Genomic DNA, 8,062 nt, shown 5'->3' with positions numbered 1-8,062 from the left:
ATGTGAAGCGGAGTACATGGCAGCCTCGGAGGCAGCGCATGAAGCGATTTGGGTGAAGGAGTTCATCACCGACCTAGGAGGCATACCCAATGCGTCGGGGCCGATCAAACTTTTCTGTGACAACACTGGAGCTATTGCCCTTGCCAAGGAGCCCAGGTTTCACAAGAACACCAGGCACATCAAGCATCGTTTCAACTCCATCCGTGAAAATGTTCAAGATGGAGACATAGATATTTGCAAAGTACATACGGATCTGAATGTCGCAGATCCGTTGACTAAACCTCTTCCGCGAGCAAAACATGATCAACACCAGAACTCTATGGGTGTTCGATTCATCACAATGTAACTAGATTATTGACTCTAGTCCAAGTGGGAGACTGTTGGAAATATGCCCTAGAGGCAATAATAAAAGGATTATTATTATATTTCTTTGTTCATGATAGTTGTCTTTTATTCATCCTATAATTGTATTATCCGGAAATCGTAATACACGTGTGAATACTTAGACCACAACATGTCCCTAGTGAGCCTCTAGTTGACTAGCTCGTTGATCAACAGATAGTCATGGTTTCCTGACTATGGACATTGGATGTCGTTGATAACGGGATCACATCATTGGGATGATGATGTGATGGACAAGACCTAATCCTAAGCATAGCACAAGATCGTGTAGTTCGTTTTGCTAGAGCTTTTCCAATGTCAAGTATCTCTTCCTTAGACCATGAGATCGTGTAACTCCCGGATACCGTAGGAGTGCTTTGGGTGTGCCAAATGTCACAACCTAACTGGGTGACTATAAATGTGCACTACAGGTATCTCCGAAAGTGTTTGTTGGGTTGACACGGATCGACACTGGGATTTGTCACTCCGTATGACGGAGAGGTATCACTGGGCCCACTCGGTAGTGCATCATCATAATGAGCTCAAAGTGACCAAGTGTGTGGTCACGGGATCATGCATTACGGTACGAGTAAAGTGACTTGCCGGTAACGAGATTGAACGAGGTATTGGGATATCGACGATCGAATCTCGGGCAAGTAACATACCGTCTGACAAAGGGAATAGTATACGGGGTTGTTTGAATCCTCGACATCGTGGTTCATCCGATGAGATTATCGAGGAGTATGTGGGAGCCAACATGGGTATCCAGATCCCGCTGTTGGTTATTGACCGGAGAGCCGTCTCGGTCATGTCTGCATGTCTCCCGAACCCGTAGGGTCTACACACTTAAGGTTCGGTGACGCTAGGTTTGTATGAATATGAGTATGCAGCAGACCGAATGTTGTTCGGAGTCCCGGATGAGATCCCGGACGTCACGAGGAGTTCCGTAATGGTCTGGAGGTAAAGAATTATATATAGGAAGTGCTGTTTCGGCCATCGGGAAAGTTTTGAGGTCACCGGGTATTGTACCGGGACCACCGGAAGGGTCCCGGGGGTCCACCGGGTGGGGCCACCTATCCCGGAGGGCCCCGTGGGCTGAAGTGGGGAGGGAACCAGCCCCTGGTGGGCTGGTGCGCCTCCCTCTTGGGCCCCTTGCGCCTAGGGTTGGAAACCGTAGGTGGGGGGGGGGGCGCACCACTTGCCTTGGGGGCACTCCACCCCCCTGGCCACCGCCCCCCTTGGGAGATTGCATCTCCCAGGGCCGTCGCCCCCTTGGGGGCCTATATAAAGGAGGGCAGGGGGGAGGGCAGCCGCACCCTGTGTCTTGGCGCCTCCCTCCCCCTGCTACACCTCTTCCTCCTCCTGCAGCAGCTTGGCGAAGCCCTGCCGGAGTTCTGCTGCATCCACCACCACGCCGTTGTGCTGCTGGATCTTCATCAACCTCTCCTTCCCCCTTGCTGGATCAAGAAGGAGTAGACGTCATCCGCTCCGTACGTGTGTTGAACGTGAAGGTGCTGTCCGTTCGGCACTTTGTCATCGGTGATTTGGATCACGGCGAGTACGACTCCATCATCACCGTTCTCTTGAACGCTTCTGCACGCGATCTACAAGTGGTATGTGGATGCAATCTCTCTCCCATGACTCGTTGCTTAGATGAACTCATAGATGGATCTTGGTGAAACCGTAGGAAAATTTTTAATTTTCTGCAACGTTTCCCAACATTATGGTCCGCTAAATTTTATGGGCCTTCGGTTGGGCCAGCCCATTTAAACTTTGTGGGCCACTTTTGGGCCGGTCCACGTGTCAACATATCATAGGCCCATCTCGACCGTTGGATGCCAACGCGGAGCTGACACGTGGATCCATCAGCCAATGAGAATTTTACACGTGGAAAACTGGCATTGGTCGTGGTTGTTAATGGGTTATCTGATTCAAAATCCGACCCGATAGCTTAACGGTGTTCCGTTACGGTGGATGCCACGTGTCGGTCACCCTTGACGAAAGCACTTCTGTGATGCGTGATTTATGGTCATGGAAGTGGACACTTCCGTGATGATAATTTTGGCAATGTCATGGAACACTTCTACGACAACACAGGTATAACTATCTTGATTCTGTCATAAAATCGTCATGGATGTACATGCATGACCGAAAACACGACCTACTGTAACAAACATGTATCATCACGGAAGTGTATTATTTTGTAGTGAGATTAGGTGTAAATCGGGATGCAATGTTCCATCTCCTGTAAAGGGATTAGCAAGCAGTTTCTCTACCATACCCGAAGGAATTTCAAAGTAAACATTTTCAGTATGTTCAATAGGTTGAGGAGCAACTCTTTGCTCTACTGGTCGGGGTGAAGATACCCCGAACAAGCCCCTCAAAGGATTATGTTCCATAGTAACAAGTGACAATAACAGCACACTATATAAATTTTTCCTTACCAAGTTCCACTTACCAAAGGCGCTTCACTCCCCGGCAACAGTGCCAGAAAAGAGTCTTGATGACCCACAAGTGTAGGGGATCTATCATAGTCCTTTCGATAAGTAAGGGTGTCGAACCCAATAAGGAGTAGAAGGAAATGACAAGCGGTTTTAAGTAAGGTATTCTCTGCAAGCACTGAATTATCGGTAACAGATAGTTTTGTGACAAGGTAATTTGTAACGGGTAACAAGCAATGAAAGTAAATAAGGTGCAGGAAGGTGGCCCAATCCTTTTTGTAGCAAAGGACAAGCCTGAACAAATTCTTATATAGAAAAAAGTGCTCCCGAGGACACATGGAAATTATCGTCAATCTAGTTTTCATCACGCTCATATGATTCGCGTTCATTACTTTGATAATTTGATATGTGGGTGGACCGGTGCTTGGGTACTACCCTTTGTTAGACAAGCATCCCACTTATGATTAACCCCTACTGCAAGCATCCGCAACTACAAAATAAGTATTAAGGTAAATCTAACCATAGCATGAAACATATGGATCCAAATCAGCCGCTTACGAAGCAACGCATAAACTAGGATTTAAGCTTCTGTGACTCTAGCAACCCATCATATACTTATTACTTCCCAATGTCTTCCTCTAGGCCCAAACAATGGTGAAGAGTCATGTAGTTGACATTCACATAACACCGCTAGAGGAGAGACAACATACATTTCATCAAAATATCGAACGGATACCAAATTCACATGACTACTTATAGCAAGACTTCTCCCATGTCCTCAGGAAGAAACGTAACTACTCACAAGGCATATTCATGTTCATATTTAGAGGGATATTAATATGCATTAAGGATCTGAACATACGATCTTCCCAATGTCTTCCTCTAGGATCTGAACGAATGATAAATCCTTGAATGCGCTAACCATAAATAGTTGTTTCTTTTAATGTTAGTTATTTACGTAAATGGTTCCAGATAAAGGATATTTTGTCTCAACATCTATGATTGGAACAACTTCACTGTGTTGTACAACATTTGGAATGGGTAATTTGGAACAACTGATTCAACTTAAATAATTTGACCCTATTGACAAATGATTTATTGGGTAATCTGGACTACTGTACAAAATTTAAGAGTGAAACTAATTGCACGGTTTCTAATTTTTTAGTTGGAATATTCACTGAGTAAGGTGACCTCATTCTCTGTAGCAAATAAAATAGTGATTTGGAAAATGCGTAGAAATAGTAGTAGCAAGTTAACGATCAAGTTGGAGAGAATAAGGTCTAAATGGCATCGCCCTTTTTCTAAAAGGCAAAAGATCTTAATGGCCTCATGACTGAATAAGATGTGTAGATGGAGAAACCATGCGTATGAAGTTGCTCAGTAAAACTTAACTAAATCCACTAACTTGAGGTAACAATGAAGAAAGAAGAAAGCATTCATAAAATGCAGATTCTCTCTTCTTTGAACATATTACACAACTCGACATCTTCTTGTAGGAAAGAACAAAGCAAAGAAAGAAGGATAAAATAAGAACAAAGCCATGAACAGAGCATCGAGGAATCAGTAGAACAATTTCAACTCATGCATATGCTTGCTTCCTATAATCAATGCAAATCAGAAGAATACCAATGACATAAGGATATGCATCAATAGCAAGATCAGGCGGAGAATGCTTGTGTAAAAAGAGAACACCCATTCAGTTACCATTTCTATCCTCTACACTTTCACGCCTCTTCCAAAAAAAGGATGTTCACTGAATAATATAGTACTCTACTCACCGTGATAAGAATGATATTAGTTAAACACAAAATATTGTCAGGTTACTGGTTTAGCTTAAGGAACACTTTAGACCACAAAAAGAGCAGTAAAACGCAGGTACCTGACTCCTCTCTATTTCCAGCTAGGCATAATTATTCCAAAGAAAGAAAGCATAAATTACTGACACACAATGTTAGCTAGGCCAATGACATATATACATATGAAACTGACACAAAGGCTAAACCGATCGACCATTACTTCTGATGTTGCCCAAAATTTCCGACAAAAAAGCATCTAAGCATGTTGAGAAAGGAATTTGACGAACTCATGAGAGAAGATATAGCGAATACACATTATTAATAGTGAAATAAGTATATAATTAGTGCAAAATTTAGTAGTGAGTTCACTCTTTCTTTACCAAACTATTATGTGAGAAGGCGTATTATATAAGGCAGAAGAAACACCAAGCAGTGTAAGAAAGTAAACCAATGTGCAGGGGCGTTCTAACTCTTAATCATGATTGTACTTGCAAGATGAATGTGCCTTCATAAGCCAAACAAAAGAGTTCCATAGAAGCAATGGGCAAAGAAAGAGGACACCTAATTCGCTGAGGCTGCACTATGTTGCACCTCCCCACGGTTGACCTTCCTACTGAGCCATACTCATGTTGAAATAACCAAGTATATCACATCATTTGTGGTCCATATACCCCTGGAAAACACAGTGACATCAGTTAATGGCATACACATATTTCAAAAAAATGTGAGCATATTTTCAGTTACAATACAAACACCAACACCAAAATCAGAAGAAACAAAATTAAGAATATGGAACTGAACTTGGCACCTAATAAATTTAACAAGCCAATATATGACAACTCTTCATGTTGATATGGCAAAAAAGCAATACTTGAAACAAATTAATTTATCTGTAAAAATGACATAAGGAATGTACTCGATACAGTCGAGCATCAGATGGATTAATTCGATTCTGATATAACAATTATGCAAAAAATATAGTTCATAACAGCATGACAAGTGAAGTGAAAGCATTGATATATCTGAACATTTCATCTTTTTACAGAGAATTAATATTTGTATGCTTTTTCTACTTGCAAAATATTTGTATTCTTTGACCATGATATATTATGTCAAAACAGAAGATGATATACTGAACTTACTGACAAGTGCCAACTTCTTGATTTATTAGAGATCGAATTGAATATAAAGGGATAATTAACAACTTATTGGTACAATGCGCGTGTACTGCATTTAGACAGCAAGTACCGATCATCAGTCCCAATAAATGATGCAAAACAGATTAACCAAATGAACTACTTACCCTCTGGCAAGGTCAGGAGCTATCTGTATACCCTGTCCTGGGATATATAGGTCAGCAATTGCATAGTACCTGTAGTGTTGTCTAGGCTAACAAGGTAAAATTATCCACTACTGAATGACCTTTCATTTTGCCTTTCTATTCATGTGCTTACAGGATAACAGATGCATTTTTTTCAACCTTATGACAATCCATATTTTTTTGAAGAGGGTTTAAATTGGTTTCCTTTGCGAGAAATGCATACATACAGTTTGGGGAAATAGGCGAACGTGGAACAATTCCTTGAAGAATTAGTAATCAAGTGTAACAAAATGCCGAGGTGAGAAAGATGGTTGGCATGTGTTTGAATCATTCAGCCTCTCATTATTTTGAGCAAATAGGCTCAAAAACGGGTATCATCTATCAGCCAGTTTAAGTGAGTTTCGTTGTGGAGTGCTCCTTGCTGTTTAGAAGTTTTTTCTTTCTAACATTTGGAAAAGGGACACATAGCTTAGGAGCACACCATAGATTCTTACTCATCCAAATAAAGGGCTTTTCTGGACTTACTCAATTATAATGTGATAGATAGATCACGTACTAAGTATTTTGCCTTCAAAGAAAAAACATGAGTAATCCAAACCAAACCAAGAGCTGAGGTTGTGGCGAGCACTCACCTCGACCTTGTCGAGCTTGCCCTTGTTCAGATCCTCGAAAAGGGTGAATCCAGCGGGCGTCTCAAATATCATCAACATCTCCAACCAAGCCACAACTCAACTCACCTGAATCGAAGCACAACCACACAACAAAATCAAAACAAAGACCAAAAATTGCAAAGACATGAGGAATGATCAGCATGACAATATTAGTGAGTAGTCAAATAGTCCCAAAACGATACATTGAGAAATCTATATTCGCCTTATAGTTCATAGAAGAACAAGAAACTACGACATACAAAAAATAACATATGAGTATTCAAACCTTAGTCCTATCTGAAGAAATTTTCAGTTGAACAAAGAACCAATAATATGATCCATCAGAACTAAATGATTTAACATCGACATTCTCCTGCACCACATAAATGGCACTGAATCAACAAAGCATAGTGCTTAAAAGCATAATCAAAACATGTCCACACAGAAGGACATCAAGTTCAACATTTTCGAATGATTCGTGGATTTAGCAGTTGATAGCCAAATCACCAGCATAAATCATAGCCAAGATTATACACCTATCCACACCTCCCGCACCAAATCTTATCCCTACAGCATGAAACCCCAAACATGTGAGCAGATCTGGCCAAGAGGAAAAAGAACACACCTAAACAAAAGGGGATTGGGACACATGACAGAAAACCGGAGGCGGACGTCCCTGTGCAGCGCTGCCGCTGGCCATGCCGGTTTCCCTCGCTACCTGCTCCTCTAGTCCTCGTGCATAGAGATGAGGTCGGGTCGACCTGCTCCTTCCCCTTGTCCCCAGCTGTTGCGCTGCTAGGGGTGAAGGGAGAGAGGAGGATCGGCAACAAAGAGCAGCAAGGAGACAAAGGCGGGCGGCGGACCTCCTTCATCTCCGTCGCAGCCGCACCCCACCATGACTGGAGCTGCTCTTCTCCGGCACCGTCGTCTGTGTGCACGTACGGTAGTGTAGGGGGAGTAGGAGGCCACGGAGAGGCTCCTAGGGCGGAGGCCATGGCCAGTAGCGAGGCGGAGGGAGGGGCTGTGGGGATCGATGGGTAATGGGCTAGGGTTGTGTGGCGGCTAGTGTGGAGCAGGACGGGAGAGGATGGGATTGGGCGCGAGTGCGTGGAGCGGATTGGGAAAAGCTTTTTGCATGCGAAGACAGGCACCTCGGCCAATGAACGCATGGCGTGAGCCCACCCGTCATTGGCCAGGAAAAATTACTGTGAGATGAAAATTGGTTTTTACTGCTATGAAGATCCAAGGTCGAGACGCACCAGAAGGTAGATCGGACGCCCAACAAAGCCCCAATCGGGGGAGCTCCGTGGAGGCAAGTTGGATAGCATCCTTATAGGTTTAAGTGAGTATTTCTATCGACCAATATCATTACAGAGGAAAACCAAGTGCTACCCTTTACAAATTAAGTTGGGCGGTAAACTTACAGCCTGTCGCGCTGGCGTTGCCCCAACACACCGTCGGTGCGGCCCGCCG

At 43.3% G+C, this 8,062-nt stretch overlaps 1 long non-coding RNA gene across 2 annotated transcripts; it reads right to left on the bottom strand.

Moving 5' to 3' along the window:
• Positions 1-3,513: 3,513 nt before the first annotated feature.
• Positions 3,514-7,701, bottom strand: LOC123044810 (uncharacterized). 2 transcript variants are annotated; one of them, XR_006420503.1, is made up of 3 exons: positions 6,876-7,701; positions 6,572-6,676; positions 3,514-5,291 (listed from the first exon to the last, which is right to left on the bottom strand). It is a non-coding gene; the product is annotated as an uncharacterized lncRNA (long non-coding RNA). The 2 variants fall into 2 exon arrangements; XR_006420502.1 differs by having other exon boundaries at positions 3,514-6,676; positions 6,876-6,962; positions 7,215-7,701.
• Between the last annotated feature and the right edge of the window lie 361 nt (positions 7,702-8,062).

This window comes from Triticum aestivum, chromosome 2B (genome assembly GCF_018294505.1).
Source record: "Triticum aestivum cultivar Chinese Spring chromosome 2B, IWGSC CS RefSeq v2.1, whole genome shotgun sequence".
NCBI classification, from domain to species: Eukaryota; Viridiplantae; Streptophyta; class Magnoliopsida; order Poales; family Poaceae; genus Triticum; species Triticum aestivum.
The sequence above is the reverse complement of the archived record's forward strand: the minus strand, read 5'-3'. Positions and strand labels throughout refer to the sequence as shown.